Source organism: Thermobia domestica, chromosome 2 (genome assembly GCF_964235325.1).
Source record: "Thermobia domestica chromosome 2, izTheDome1.hap1.1, whole genome shotgun sequence".
NCBI classification, from domain to species: domain Eukaryota; kingdom Metazoa; phylum Arthropoda; class Insecta; order Zygentoma; family Lepismatidae; genus Thermobia; species Thermobia domestica.
In genome coordinates, this window is record NC_137455.1 from 14,421,528 (window position 1) to 14,436,874 (window position 15,347).

At 35.4% G+C, this 15,347-nt stretch overlaps 1 long non-coding RNA gene across 1 annotated transcript in view; it reads left to right on the forward strand.

The window, feature by feature from the left end:
* LOC145670410 (uncharacterized) overlaps nucleotides 1-9,070 on the forward strand; it is a 76,252-nt gene extending 67,182 nt beyond the window's left edge. Inside the window, exon 3 of the long non-coding RNA XR_014128315.1 lies at nucleotides 8,123-9,070. This is a non-coding gene — a long non-coding RNA (uncharacterized LOC145670410). The remainder of the gene's footprint in view (nucleotides 1-8,122) is intronic.
* The last annotated feature ends 6,277 nt before the right edge of the window (nucleotides 9,071-15,347 follow it).

Below are 15,347 nucleotides of genomic sequence, written 5' to 3' on the forward strand. Positions count from 1 at the left end.
ACGGGAGGAAAATTTTGTTCAATTTCAAATTCTAAAATTTCAGGAGGGGGGTGTCAGGTATTGGTGTCCTTTTGAGTATGGTTATTCCAGTAGCTGACACTGCATGTCAGGCATTGGTAAACAGCATAACGACATTAATTTATGAATTTCATACATAATTTACACGAGAAAGTAACACTTGTCTTCTGTTATCAATTTCACTAAATTTGGATGTCTCGGTCCAAAAGCTGACAGGGTCTGTCACGTACTGGAGCAACAAAATGTTGTTTTGTACCAAGACCTGACATGAAAAAAATTTCATTGAATTTGAGCAATGCAACGGCGCAAACATCGTTATTTTACAGGAAAAAAAGTGTTTTGTGGTTACTCTAAACAAATTTAAGGCAAAAATTCATGACATGCTTTTCTTAACTTTTCATTGATTAGAACAGAGATAGATAGTGTCACTTCCTCCTCTTGTTGGAAAATTGGATGACCCGAGGTGTGTGAGCTTGTTGGAACAGCCAACAGTATTTTATCCAGGCACCTTAAGATCCATCCAGAATTCTTAACACAGACGAGACTGCATTCTATGTCCAAAAGGAGATAGTGTTAATTCGTAAGGAAGAAGAAAATGTATACACATGCAAGCAATGATGGAAAAAAATGTATGATAACGCTGGTTATAGCTAGTGCTTCGGATATTTTGGCTCCCCCCGATGGTTGTACACAGTTACAAACGAATACCAGCTTATGTAGTTAATATAGTGCCTAAGAATTGGATATTGGTAGATCTGAGTCAGGTTGGATGACAGGAGAGAGATTTTTTGAATATATGACTAATGTGTTTCAACCATGGCTTGAAAAATATCAAAAGTCCTGTGTTGGTTTGGGTCTAGGTCAAAATCCCCACAGCCAAAATCCCCACACTCAAGAAATGTCAAAACGCCCACACGATCGGTCATAACTCCCACACAAATGGACAAATCTCCCAAACGCACGAACGGTCAAAACTCCCACACTCAAGAAATGACAAAACGCCCACACAAATGGACAAATCTCCCAAACGCACGAACGGTCAAAACTCCCACACTCAAGAAATGACAAAACGCCCACACAAATGGACAAAACAGCCACACACAGCAACGGTCATAATCCCCACATAAATGGACAAAGCTCCCACACAAATGGTCAAAATTCCCACATGCAGAAATTGTCACAACTGCCACACAAATGGACAAAAACCCCACACAATCGGACAAATCCCCCACACTCTGAAATGATCGTGATTGCACGTCTTCGTTGCGGCTCTTTATGACGCTCACTTTAGTGTTTCTGTCATTGGAAAACAGTGCAAGAAGAATAGTTGCAACATCAGTTTAAGTGGAATAAAAAATATTATTAAAAAGTACAAGGGCAAGACATGAAAGATTTGTCCGATTGTGTGGGGATTTTGTCCATTTGTGTGGCAGTTGTGACAATTTCTGCATGTGGGAGTTTTGTCCTTTTGTGTGGGGGTTTTGTCCATTTATGTGGGGATTGTGACCGTTGCTATGTGTGGGAGTTTTGTTCATTTGTGTGGGAGTTATGACCGTTGGACGTTATGACCGATTACCAGTGTGGGGGTTTTGGCTGTGGGAGTTATGACCGTTCGTGCATTTGGGAGATTTGTCCGTTTGTGTTGGAGTTATGACCGATTGTGTGGGCGTTTTGACATTTCTTGAGTGTGGGAGTTTTGGCTGTGGATGTTTTGACCTGTTCCCGTTGGTTTTCCTTGATGGTCATGCATCGCATCTCAGTGAGCCTCTAAGCATTTTTTGTAGTAACAATGGTAACTTGTAGCTTTGTATCTGAATTCCACTCATGTTCTTCAACCAATGGATGTTTCAGTTTGCCATCCAGTCAAGAGCGCCTTGAAATGTGGTGTGCATCAGTGGAGCATCGAACATGACGGCAGAAAGCTGAGAAATGAAGACCTTGCATCTCTTTTGTAAGAAAAACAATGAAAATGTCAATTACACCAACTACAATACAGAATTTATTCAGAGCATGCGGTCTTAACCCATTCAACGCTGATAATATAGACTATCAAAATTTCATGAAAGGAGAAACAACTCTAGAATCTGTACAAGGAAACTAATCACGGCCAAATAATTGAATTCTTATGTTTCCAAGAACAATGAATTGGTACTGAGAAAGTTAAAAAAAAAAAAATCCCCGATGGTGATGTCACGTGGTTAGGCAACATACAATATAAAAAAAATTCCTTCTGTGAAAATTTATAAAGCTGCATGCAGAGAAGTGTGTAACGGATGTGATCCTCCACCCAGAATAGACAACGAATAAGTATAAGTAATATATCCCACGAAGAAATATCTACTCATCAAAATACAGATGAAACTACTAACATCAATTCCAACCATTTCAGACCTTACAGGAACTGACGTTCCTACGCAGGAACAAATTACAGAAGTAATTAAAATTTCTACTCATCAAAAAAGAAGTGAGGTCTTCGAACACTACAGAAACTGACGTTTCTACCAAAGAACAGGAAGCAAAGGAAAATACTCTAATTCCCTCACCATTTAAAAGAGCTTTATTTTGGCAGAGTGGAAGAAATACCATGAAAATAAGCGAAAGGAAAAGGAACGTATCCAGGGAGAAAAGGGAGATAAAGAAAGTAACAAGAATTAGCGAAGAAGGTCAAGGAAGAGAAGAAACTAAGTTCGACGGAAGGAGAAAATGTGGCATTTTCTTCGAGGAATCGACCGACTCTTCTATTGAGCTTTAACTTGAATCTGACGGAAACAGTGACGATTGGTATTGGGGAAGGTTGTCAACTAGTGGAAGTGAGTCCGAGGGCAATTTTCACGTCAATGATTATGCAATTGTTCAGTACGAAAGTGAATATTTTCCAGGAAAGGCTTTGAAGACCGAGCAAAACGAAGCTTTTGTCAAAGTCATGCTGAAGACTGGATATGGCTGGTATTGGCCGAAATTTGAGGACAAGCTATGGTATGCATATGAAGACATTTTTGAAAAAAATCAATACCTAAATATGATTCCCAGATGGGTGCATATCTGATAGAAGTAATTGAGAAATACCATGTTAACGAAAGGTAAGAAATGTCTTGGAATTTAAAATGGATACATTTGAATAAGTACCCAAAGAGCAGATTCTACCTATTATAAGTACTGTTACTTCTGTTTAACCTATACTTTGAAAGAATATTTGATGTTATTCTTACTAATAAATTATTTCATTTTACTGTCAGCTTTTGGTACATTACCATGTCAGGTATTGGATCATTGGTATTTTCTATGTGTCAGCAACTGGTGCAAGAGGGTTATGTTCCATATAAATTTCGGTAACTCATATATGTTTATCTGAAGTTCTTATATCAATTGAAAACCTTTCCTTAAACTTAAAACTTTCAGTTATTAAAGCCATAATCATTCTATGTTATTTTATTTACAAACCAAAGCATTAGATTTAGAAAGGCATCTTTAAAGTGTCAGCTATTGGTGCTGTTACCTTATATATATATATATATATATATATATATATATATATATATATATATATATATATATATATATATATATATATATATAAAGAGAGAGATCGTGAACCAAGGCACTTAGAAAGATAATTTTGGTGTCAAACTATAGGTTTCTGAGGCCGATGAATTTAAATATGCCATTGTTTATTGCCACTTAGAAACCTTACAACCTGGCAACACTGTTGTCTAACGATTAACTGTACAAAGTTACAAATGCGCATATGCACGCATTACTCTAGGACAGCGTTTCCCAACCTTTTTCAACTTGCGGCACACTACGGGTGTTACTTGGATTCTCGCGGCACACTTATAGATATTATTATTTGTAAATATAAAACACAGTGGTATTTTTTCTGTTATTGTTGATCTCCTCACAGAGAAGAAAGCTCGATCACTGGTTTTCCCCCGTGGTAAATAATTATGCTTATTTTTCATTCAAATTTAAAAATAGAAAACAAATGCAATGAAAAATTGGACTCAGGTTTTTAGAAATACGCTTTCTTTTTAAAAACTGTATCCAACCTTTTTACTAAGAAGGAAGGTCACTAAATAACGAACAAACAAACAAATATCTCTTATTTTTAAAACACAAATGTAAGTAATTTTTTTGAAAGGATTGAATGATATTTTAAATTTTCAAGTTACGAAATAGTCTGCAACGGCATGATGTAACATCTAAGGCATATATAGCATCTAGGATGCATCTAGGCAGTGCATATATAGCATAAGGATAGCGTATGCCTCGTACTGATTCCTGTAGTAAGCAAGAGGTTTCCGTATATTTGTACAATATATCGCTGTCTGGAGAACGGATTTTTCTCAGTATATGAAACTTAAAATTGTAGATTCATAGTAGAGGTTCATAGTAATGTGAAATACAAATATACATTTTTCTCTACGTTTTGCAATTTGATTGCTATAAAATTAATAATTTTGTTTCGATTTCTCGCGGCACATCAGCGGCCCATTCACGGCACACCAGTGTGCCGCGGCACACCGGTTGGGAAACGCTGCTCTAGGATGTAGCGTACTTCCTCAGGACTAAACGAAACCTACTTTTTCTGGTAGCTTTCATCACGACAAGACATATTTTACATGGTAACATGAGAGAACATTTGTCTAAATCCAATATGGCAGCCAGATGATCAGTGGCGGTCGGTGGATTATGGTTTCGGGTGTTGCAGTGCGAACGATAAAAGACAGAAGATATAAAGTGGACTCATTGACTAATCAGCATAACTTTAGATGCAAATGCTATGTGACATGTGAAATTAAATACAATTCTTTAAAAAAAATGCAGAACATTTTATCCGATTAATCACCTTAATTAATTAGTAAGTTCATTCTCCTCTCTTTGATTGGAGCAAATCTGCCTAATACATGCTGGTTTAACTCTGGTATTCTTATTGTCAGTTCTTTTTCGATGGAAAGCATAACCAATGGTGATAACCTTTCTTGGGACATTCAATTCCTTGAAAGTGTCAATTCTTTTTCATGTAGAAAAATGCTTTTCGTCTTTTGCTGACACCATAGGTACAGTTAATATTAATTTCAGAAGCTTTGAAGATCCAGTAAATATTTTTTCTAGATTATTGCGAACGATTCATTCTAGCAAACTCAGTCCCTGACAGTGATCCGGATTCCTCTTCAGCGTTGACTGAAGAGAGTTCGTAACAGAGATTAGTGTTATAAAAAATGTCCATTGAACACACTTTATTCACAGTTTATCCAGGAAAATTTATACTAAATTGAGGAAATGTACCTAGTGGAAACAACATTACTGCCATAAAACATCCTGTAAATTTAAACTGGATTTTTTTTCGAACAGTCTCCTGAATTGTCCTTTGCTTGTTTTGTCTAAGCCTTAATTGCAAATTTTTCCTCAGTTGAAAGCTGGTCAGTTTTTTTTTTTTTTTTTTTTTGTAAGTTATTTACAGAAGTCATGGTATACAATTCATTCAGACTTTGTAGGTTATTTACAGAATTAAAGTACACACAATAAAATTAAATCTAATAAATAAAAACCAAAACAGTGATATAAAAGAGGTACTGGTATATGAATTCCGAATGTTACATATTCATACATCAACACAGACACATGTGCGTAAAAGAAAAAACTACATTCCAAATCATCCGTCTTGGTTGTTACGCAATGCACGATGAACACAATATACTTCCACATGAAGCGAAACAATGCTTATCAATGTCATATGTTCTGGAAAGGAAACCTCGAAACCCGCCAGATGTAGGATCAGCATGTATACCTATCAGAAGGTAAAAGTCGAAGAACATCAAAACAAACAGCACTGCCAGTTCTACACCCAGAAATGTGTGTTGGGAGGGGTTCGATACGTCTATGCAATATATACCTTCCTTATTCTGCATCCGAAAAGACGATAAGTAATAACTGTCACCTATATTCTTAGAAAAAAAAATGATAGAACAATTGTTTTTAAGAAAAGAGAGAGTACATGATGAGGCGTAAAATAAAATATTTAGCCTACATCAATCGTTTCTCTATTAAACAAGTATAGTTCGTTAGGAAAGTCTACAAATGTTAGTCAAGTTTCGAAATTTTTGGGAGGTCCAGATCCGGTGGGGCCCCATCGTGACTACGCCCCTGAGCATTGCTAACTAGTCCCAAATTCAATGTGGCGTTCCTCATCATACAGTTTTATGTGGAAATTATCAAGAGTATAAAATATACTTATTTTATAAAAGAAATATGTATATACTAAAATACTAGGCTATCCACGGAGGAAGGGGGCGATTCTACATACTGACTTATTAATATTTGAATTACAAATTACTGTGGAAGAAGCCTTCATTATCAATATAAGCTAAGAATTAACTTGTAAATGCGGGTCTACTTTCATTTGTTTTTTGCTCTACTAGATATTTTCTTTCTTATTTTGTAATTCTGCAATTATTTTTTTAAATTGTCATTATATTGATTTGCTTCAGTATGGTCCTGTAATTTAAAAATATGAATACATAAAAACAAATTCAATTTGTTAATTACTAGTGAAATAAAAATTCAGAAATCTTATTTAGCGCGAAAAACCTTCTCGTTCACTGGAAACCGTGCTGTGTTGCAGAAGCACTGCAACGACCAGTCCCTTTAACTTCTGAGATAGGGGAAAGGAGACTTAACATTCACTCCAATTGCCGCGCTGAAGGAATCTGGCCGTTGTATGCTCGCTGCAACACAATATAAATTAGAGACTCCGTGACGGATTATTTTTCGCTTTTTAAAACAGATTAACGGAACGGACAGTTACGGAAGTAAAAAAATATGTTATTTAAAGTGTAATATGCGAGTATTGAAAAGTATTTTTATGTTCTTTATTACTATTGATAATAATATTTTTTTCTTGAAATACTTTGGTCGTTGCGCAACGCTGCAACAATAACATCAGCCGCCACTGCAGATGATATTTACCACGTCCGCCAACCCGTCCCGCCCGCCTACACGACTGCGCCGACAGTAATTACAGTTTTTACGGCTTAATTTTAATTTTTTGTTCTACAAAAATCGATCCGGGTTATCCGGAGTTCCGAGATAGCGGGGTCCGGGTTAACGAGGTTCGAGTGTAAATATAAAAATAGCTTACTGACCTTCCTTCATCACTGACTGTATTCTCCGATCCTGGTACTGGAATAGCCTTTCTAAATCCACGATTTCTTATTTGCCTTCGATTGTTTATTACGTTTTGGTGTTTTTGATGGAAAATGACCCTTCTTCTTTCGTTTCATTGATGGTCCGTTTTCCATAATGTGTTATACCACGCAAATTGTCACAGTTCGGTTTCGCTTCCCACACAGATCTGACCTGTACTTGCTCACTAACTGGAATGATTAGCTGGGATGTATAAGATTATCACTTCGCGGGAATTTCTGGTGGTCAGAACTTGACATTCAAATTCCTTACTATTGTTTGGGCATTTCTCGGAACTAGCCTTCTCTTCAATACAAAGAAGCGTCCTACGGGGGAAATATTTTTGTTGAATGTTTATGCAGGCATACCCAAACGTCGGTTCGCGGGCCGGATCTGACACGCCGAGTTCTTTTATACAGCCCGCGAAATTGTCCGTTATTAAATTATCCGATAATTATTTCTTGTGAAAATGTCATATATTACCTTTTACAGCCCGTGACGATTTCTGTGATTCGGCCAATCCCTGTTCCTACTTGCAAATGCCTGATTTATAGCATTTACGCTATTAGTAAGCGCTACTGAGGTCAATAAGAGTTGAATTAGATTTTTGAGAGGGGCGCATTGTTATAGCATGTTTTCTAACGCACAAAGGGATGTTCTGAATGGGGGCAGCTATGTGTATGTTTAGCCAATGGAGCCATTTGGATCTTCGTGGCTTTGCACTCTAACTCCAAATAATAATAATAATAATAATAATAATAATAATAATAATATAACTTTTGCCTCCTGAAAAGAACCAGATGGTAAAGTTATGGTCGATACATTTTTGGAATTCGAAGGCATTTTAGAATGCTTGTCTATCATCTGGCTATCAGAAATAATTGATCACCATTTTCTCTACATATCTATAATTTTCTTACAGGGTAGAAACACCTTCTCGGAAGAGAGAGAAAGTGGCCGAACTTGGGCTATTGAACGTGAGGACAGGATGTTTACATTCGCATTGACACCTGATGTGAAAACGGTTTGTGTACATAGCTGAAAGAGATTTGTGAAGACCCTTCCCTTCATATCTCTCGGGACGAAAACAGAAGAAAAGGGTGGGCGCGGATGCCTTATCCTCGTCAAACTTCTTGACAGGTGGACTTTAATACTTATATTAAAATAGTATTTTTTAGTTGGCGTATCAGATATGGTTTGTTGCGCGATTTTATTTAATTTTATGAAAAAAAAAAGAGTTGAAAAGAAATGTTTAGTTAGCTTTTGTTTCCATAGTAACCAGCCTTGACCTTGGCCTCCAGGCGGTCAGGTGAGTGGTAGTGGTAGTTCAATAGGTGCTGACATCTATAATGTAAAATCTGGGGGTAGTAGGTAACGAAAACTTCATACTACGGAGGAACATGGAACCGACTTGATCTAATTGGTTAACCTTCTTGAAATTTGAAATTTACAAAGTTAATGTGGACTATGTTAAATTGAACTTATGTGATCAGTGTTTGGGATTATGTGCAAAATTATATAATAATGGATCTATTAGTCGGATATAAACTCAAACAAATATTTCTTCGTAAAAAGTGATTGAAATTAACTATGAACCTTTTGGAAAACGATTTGAAACGACAAGTGCTAAAGTGTTGTGAAGTGGTGATTTGATTTTTATATGACTATACAGTGGAGAAATTATAGGTATTTGTTTGATTAGTGGCATTTGAAGAAATTACCAAATTAACGAGAAATATTTGTATAAATACTTATATTAGCCACATTTACGTTCGTATGCGGATTCACATGTTTCGTTTTGTATTTTTTTTCCTTTATGATTAAAAACCTTATTTCATTTACATGGCCATTTTAAATTTTGTATTTAATAGAGAAGCCACATCCGCAGTTGCCAATCAAATATATCATGCAACAGTAATGGAACAGGTTGTGATTAAAACTATTAGAGTCGTTTCTTCTCAAGGAATAAAACAAAAAAAAAAAAAAAAGTTGATCTTTCTACCATAATTGGTTCCAAAGTTAGACATATAATTTGTATAAAAAGAAACTAAATTATTTATTTTTTTTAAATAATTCATTTCTGCTAAACTAGTAGACAAATATACAATTTAAGTATTTCAAGCCGTTAATAAACTTCTGTAGAATGCTGCAAAATTTTTCTTTCCCATTAGAGATACCTAGTTCCTTAGAAACTAAGGAAATTCGGTAGCCATGTTCTCCCCATAATGTCCAATATAAAAATTTTTGTGCCGAGAAAAGGGAGATCATCCCGTTAAGCGGAAGATCAAATTTGCTCAGCAAAATAATAATATCCAAAAAGTTTCCATTATCTGTAGCTGTATCCTCCAGTCTATAGGCTGCTTCAATTGCTTTTCCTCTGTAATTAAGCCCCCTTTTACCGATAAGTTTCAGCACTTCGACAACTCGATGCATTACCTGCCTGTTCTTCTCAACCTGATACTGCCGCTGTTTTGTCTACCCATGAGGAAGTAGTTTCTTAAAACTATGTTCCCTTTTGTTAGATACGTAAGCATCCACGCTGATCTGATGTATTTTGGAAGACTCATGTTCTCTTACTTGCTGACGTACAGAATCTCTCAGGAACACGTTTGTTCAATCTGCAGAATAAGCTGTGCACACGCCATAAAACACACATTTTGAGTAGGAAAATATGACAGCCAAGCCCTGTTGGTGCCACCTGCTCGTTTAGGCCTATAAGTTAACTCAGGATTAAAGGGTATGTTCTATTTTGGTTGACGAAGATGGAACTCAAAAACTTGAGGATATCATTCATTTGTGGACGTATGAAAGAGTTCGTGACTCTCTTCCCTGCTGCATCACGCTTTTCAATGTTTTTACTGACTTCGAAATTGGCATCGCTAGAACTAGAGCTTTTCTGTTCATTTTCTTCTTTGATAGTAACAATCGTAGCTGATGTTGGAAGCACACTAATTTCAAGACTCATGGAAGTGGAATCTTCTTGCTCATTTTCCACTCTGACAGTGGCATTCCTAGCAGGTGAGGTAGGATCGCTAACTTCAATACTACATTCAGTCTGTTGGCAGTCAGAAGTTGATAGTCCTGCAGGTTTGGAGGCACTATAGATAGGTATATAATCATTTTGCAGGCATCAGCATCTGCATGTAATAACTTCGCCTTCTTTCCACGACGCCGCATCGATTTTTACGATTTAAAGCTTGGTCCATTCAGTTCAAAATATTCTTTTATGTGTTGTATCTCGGGGGCGATTCGTTGAGGGGGCGCACCGGGCGCCGCCCGATAGCCCGGTGGGCCTATCCGCCTCTGAATGGGGAATGGCGAAAACTTTGTAACGAGGAACTACATAATTTATACCGTTTACCAAAGATTGTTTGGGTCATCAAATCTAGGAGGCTTAGGTGGGCAGGTTATGTAGCCAGAATGGAAGAAAATAGGAACGGTTTCAAAATCTTAACCGGTAGACCAACCGGAAAACGACCATTAGGAAGACCTAGGCGCAGGTGGGAGGACAATATTAAGATGGATCTCGGAGAAATAGGAATTACAAGGTAGAAACGATCCAGTTGGCTAAGGATAGAAGTCAGTGGAGAGCTTTTGTGAACGCTGCTATGAACCTCCGGGTCCCATAGGGTACAGAGTTAGTTTAGTTAGTTATAATTTGAAATAAATTGGTGTTCCAAAGCGAAAGTTAAAAGGTAAAAACAAAGGATCGTCTCAAACTTTTACAAAGTAAACAAATTAAATACAAAAATAAGCAAATAAGTAAAATAATAAAAATAAAGGTGAATCATTATTAAGTTATAAAAGTTCAGTTTGAAACAAAGCATATCAATCTCATATTGTTTCTGGTCATGATATTTAAGTATAGCTGTTGAGCTATTGACTATTTACCTATATAAAAAAAATATTGATCAACTGAAAAAAGAAACCGATTGAAAAATATTTGCGGGTGTTACGAGTTCTTATGTTTACCAGTATATAGTGGATGAAATTTTGTAATTTACCTCGAATTGTATATAGGAAGTTAGGACATGAGGAGACACCTCTAAATATTAATACATTTTTCAATTTTCTTAAAACTTTAAATCAGATTGGAAGGACGATGTTCCCATATCGTCAAGATCTAACCACGTTCGCAGATATTGTTCAATAGCATTTCGGAAATTTGTATCCAGAAACTCTTCCAGCGGTGGAAGAACTGTTGGAATATATGAATACAACTCTCAGCGGTAGTAGGAAACTATACTATAACATATTGTAGATTATTACTATAATTTACTATTATTATTATTATTATTATTATTATTATTATTATTATTATTATTATTATTATTATTATTATTATTATTATTATTATTATTATTATTATTATTATTATTTTGCATCTATCTATAATTTTGGGTATCGTACATAATTAACAGAGCTGTAGCTAGAGATTTCGGCGCCCTGAGAGACGTATAATTTGGCGTCCCCTACACTCATCTCACCAAGCTCTTTTTTTTTTTAAAGCAAATTTTGTTATGATACGCTGAATTTTTATGAAACAGCTTGGTCAGACCATTGCAACAGCCAAAAGCGATCATCATGTGTTCCATTTACAAATAAGAGCTGTTTTCAACAGGCTTATTTCGGACTTTTGGTTACACTTGACAAAACTTACCTTTAGTTAGTATACAGATCCATTTGGAGAACAGTTATGGAAATTTACAATTATTTACGTTTCATATTATCGATAAGAAATGAAATTTTAATACATTACAAACTACGTGTTTTTAAAATGTTCGAAATGAGTAACAGCATTAACTATCTATAATAATTGTAAACTTTCGAAATTTTATTCTGTAGATGACCACACAAATAGCACGATAAAAAATATAACACGATAAAAAATATAAATCCGATAATTCCTTCACGATAAAAAATATTTTGTGAAATGTAACGGAAATTCAGAAAGAGCCTTCTTTATGAATTTCTCAATATTGATAGGTGTTTAATGTTTGTATTTAAAATTCAAAATATACTTTGATTATTACATATGTTTGAAATTATAGTAATTACTTAATTTCTTAATGAATGGAAGTTCTGAATTTAAGGCTACTTATTATTGATTAACATATTTAAAAATTCACTAACACAAATACACATAATGGGTGTATATGTTTGTATTTAGACAGATAAAAATATCACACAGCCAGATATGAATATACACTCCAAAAAATCGTGGCGGTACAAGTACTTGATGGAAAAATTATCCCAATAAATTCCTTCAGATTGGAAGCATTTCATATGTCAATGAAATAAAATAAATAAATAAATAAAAAAAAAGAACACTGGTAAGGGCCAGTCTTTCAAAAAGACGAAATTCGTTGGGTTATATTCTGAGCCCTTAAACCCCTATTCTAAAACTGCTTCAAGTTCGAAAATGTTATTATTCCCCAAGTTTATCTTCATTTTTAATATTCTCACATAAACAGCAGCTTGCGTATGTCTTTTCACCTCTTTATGTTCATACCTTTATTCACACCGTCGTGATTAATCCGTTTGGGTAGAAAAGCGTGATTAACTAACCAAACTCATCAGCATCAAAACGCCGAACATATATTTCAGACTTTGATCGTTTATGATTTTTGAAAATGATTAAAAATGATTTAATAATGGTTTTACCTTTACGAGACCGACCTTGAAAACGACGCATACGGGCTAGTCACTTATTTAATCCTCTGCTGCGTAAACACTAATTAAGATATCGGGATGATTCTTTCCATGCCAAATATGGTTGGACCACAGTTTATCCTGATTGTAACTTTTTCCCTGAGTGTCGAACTTCCCTCTCAAATTTGAGCCTAAATTTTAAAAAATCGAGAATTTTCAAATTTCCACTTTCCTGTTTTCCTTTCTTCCCTATAGCTTCCTTCGTTTTAGAGAAATCTACTTAGGACTTGTCAGATACATACCTTGTATGGATACCTAATTATTCATACCAATTTGACCATCCCCAGTGTTGCCAACTACGGAAATTAAAATTCCCCTATTTTTGGGTAGAAAAATTAGAAATTTTCGAAATTCATGTTTATAAATCCGTACCTATACGCACGAACGTAAATTAACTTACGCCAGTGAAACATTAGTCCTTACTGAACAGAAGCAAGTATAGATTGTTACAATTGGGTAATTAGGGGGCGCACAAAAATTTCGAATTTAGTTTCCAAACCTTGGTTTTTTAACTTTTCTATTTCCATAATCTATTTTTTTAAAAGTTACAAGTTTCATTTCTTAGATATCGACATAATACTTGTGTGACATATTAGTGGTGTACGAAAGTTTATTTTAAGATAGTTTGCATCTGTCTAGTAGCAGTGTTTCCATCCGCAGAAAAATGTAATTCTCTATTTTAGGGGGAAAATTCAGAAATATCTCTTTTTCCCTCTTGTTAGCTACATTGGAACAAATGTACCAGTATCTGAAAGCCTCGTGTTTGGCCTAAACAATGCACAATGGAAAGTTTCAATAGGATAATTAGAGGAAATACAGTTGAGGTTTAAAATATACCTTGTTTTCTAAGTGGAAAGATAATTGTGATTTTTTAAAAAAAAAGTAGAATGAGTTTTTTTTAAAAAATGACTTGCTTACTTTATTAGATATCGTCACGATATTTGTAGAATATATTAGAGGGATACCAAAGTATATTTAAAGATAGTTTGTTCCTGTCTGATTGCAGTGTTTCCAGCCATAGAAAATTATAGTTCTCAAGTTTAGGTGAAAAATTCGGAAAATATCCCACTTTTGCCCCTATAATTTCCCTCTTGTTGCCTACATTGGAACAAACGTAACAGTATCTGAAAATCTTATCTTTGATCTATACAGCGCACCATAAAAAGTGTTAACAGAATAATTAGGGAAGCTGTCGACCCTCCACAGCTGTTGATTTTTGCTTCTGAGGCGGAAAAAGTGTCAAAATTTCGTGTGTATGATGAGAGAGAATTTTTTCTTTCTGTCTTTGTATGGCAGTCAACGACTTTAGGTTTTCACTGTGCGTTGTCGACACACCAAAGAATTTTTTGAGGTGACTTGGACCCATGTAGCAAGAGTGGTGCCAGCTCCAAAAAATCTTAAAATTCAGTTAGGGAATTTTTTGTGAATTTTTATCCCTACATTTCCCTACCTTTGGCAACATTGTAATCAAACTTACGTCATTCAATTGCCACATCTTTCTTCTAAAAAACAAGGTATCAACCATATCAATCGAGTAAATAGTCTTTGAGTTATAATTCATTAACTAAAAGTCTGCGCAAACGCCCAAAATGACCGTCTCGAAAGGGTTAATAGGACGCTCCTACGTCTATAAATCTTTACTCGGTGCCTTGTATATCACATTGTCATTAACAAATCATATATAATAGTTTTTTTAAATAATAAAAACTACTTGTGGCTGTTATCGAAACAATTGTGTTGCGAGCGGAGCGAGCAAGAATTTTTTTTACCAAATCTATTTCTTTGCAAACCGACAACAATATTGATTTAATAGGGAGCCGATCGTTTACTTTTTTCCAACATTTTTCTTTCTTCTTGTTCGTTCGATGCCCTTTTGCTATCAGCACCCGGGGCAACGGCTCTGATAATTAACTCTAGATTTGCGATTTTTTCATTACCAACGGTAAGGCAGCCATAGACGCACACACTTGCATGACCAACATGCATGAAAGATTTGTTTCACCATGCATGTTGGAAGAATTTTTTGCCCACATACATATCAACTTGCTGTCCAACTTACTAGAAGAATGAACCGGAGGAAAGAGTCACGTGATTTCTTCCGCTGTCGTGGACCTAAATATAAAACAACCAACTTACATGAACGAGTACATACACGGTAAACATGCATGAAGAACGGCAAAACCATTATGCATGTTTACAGAAGATTTTGTTAACTTTCAACATGCATGAACGAGGCCATACACGAGCAACTTGCCTGTGGTTTTATCATTTTTCGTATATGCTGGAAGGTTTCTTCATTTATGTGTCTGCGTGCATTGGTTCCTTAACACTTCTTAGACGTATTTTACTGAATACGAAAAGTGTCCAATGTCAATTTGAAACCAACTTAAAAACTACTTCAATCAAACTGCGATTATTAAAAGAATGATCTTTAC